The sequence below is a fragment of the Pteropus vampyrus genome, unplaced genomic scaffold (assembly GCF_000151845.1).
Source record: "Pteropus vampyrus isolate Shadow unplaced genomic scaffold, Pvam_2.0 Scaffold9, whole genome shotgun sequence".
In the NCBI taxonomy this organism is placed as follows: Eukaryota; Metazoa; Chordata; class Mammalia; order Chiroptera; family Pteropodidae; genus Pteropus; species Pteropus vampyrus.
In genome coordinates this window covers 806100-807286 of record NW_011888790.1, presented here as the reverse complement: position 1 = coordinate 807286, position 1187 = coordinate 806100, and the positions used below count along the sequence as shown (strand labels likewise).

The 1187-nt window shown below is 31.7% G+C and overlaps 1 pseudogene; it reads left to right on the top strand.

Annotated features, from left to right (window-relative positions):
* Window positions 1-472: 472 nt before the first annotated feature.
* On the top strand, window positions 473-591 carry LOC111730217 (annotated as a pseudogene).
* Window positions 592-1187: the final 596 nt, after the last annotated feature.

The window sequence follows — 1187 nt, the reverse complement described above, 5'->3', positions numbered from 1 at the left end:
CACTGTACACGTACTCTCATTTAATCTTAATATATACTGTATTTCCAAGTTTTCCAGAAAGGTCATACCAAGTTACAATCCCATCTGCCATGAATAAGAACACACTGCATGTTTACCAGCACTTAAAAAAAAGTTAAAAAAAAAATATGATAGGTAAAAAATAGAAGTTTAATCTGCATTTCTAGGATTACTAGACCTTGATATGAAGCACATTAAACCTTTGTCTGACATATATTACAAATGTTTTTTTCCAGATGGATATAGTATTTTATTGATGTTTCTATATATTTGAGTCAATCTCTTCATTTGTAATTTCTTCCAATTTTTATTATTAGAAGGTTTTTCTCTATTTCTAGGTCAATTAAATTTTCACTTGTATTTTTTTCCAGTTTGTGGTTTTCTTTCTTACACATGTAATTATTTTGTTGCTGGATATAGGAAAAGGGTCTTTTTAAAAAAATAATTATGTCTTGTCTACGGCCATGCCATCCTGAACACGCCTGATCTCGTCTGATCTTGGAAGCTAAGCAGGGTTGGGCGTGGTTAGTACTTGGATGGGAGACCATCTAGGAATATCGGGTGCTGCAGGCATTTTAAATGAATAAATAAAAATAATCATGTCTCCTTCACTATTAACTGAATGTTTTCCTTTACCTGCTGATTTATAATGCCACCTTTACTGAGAAATTTTTATATTACTTGGGTATGTTTACTGTTTTATAATCCTCTTTCATTGCCTGTTAGTTTTGGTGCTAGTACTTTTTTTTTTTGATTATTGGCTTCCTCATTTATGACAAACCATCACATTCCCTTCCAGTAAGCTTCCCTGATTCTAACAAAAAAAAAAAGATTGCTGCCTCCTTTTTTGCCTTTATAACATAGAAAATTCTGCCTTGTATTACAGTTAACAGAGTTGCTCTTATTCATTTATATTCTTGAGAGCAGGGAACAAGTGTATTCTGTATTTATTAAAATTAAACTATGGAATCTGCATTAAAAGGTAGTAATGGCAGAACAGCTCTAGTTTGACCAAAAAAAAAAAATATAGAAATTCCCTCCTTTATTCAACAAACATTACTTACTATTCATTATGAAAAGATTATAAAGGAAAGTGAACCCTAGTTTCTCCCTTAGGGAGTTCACCACTTAGTAGAGGAAAGACATGTAAAAATATACGTGATTCAAGA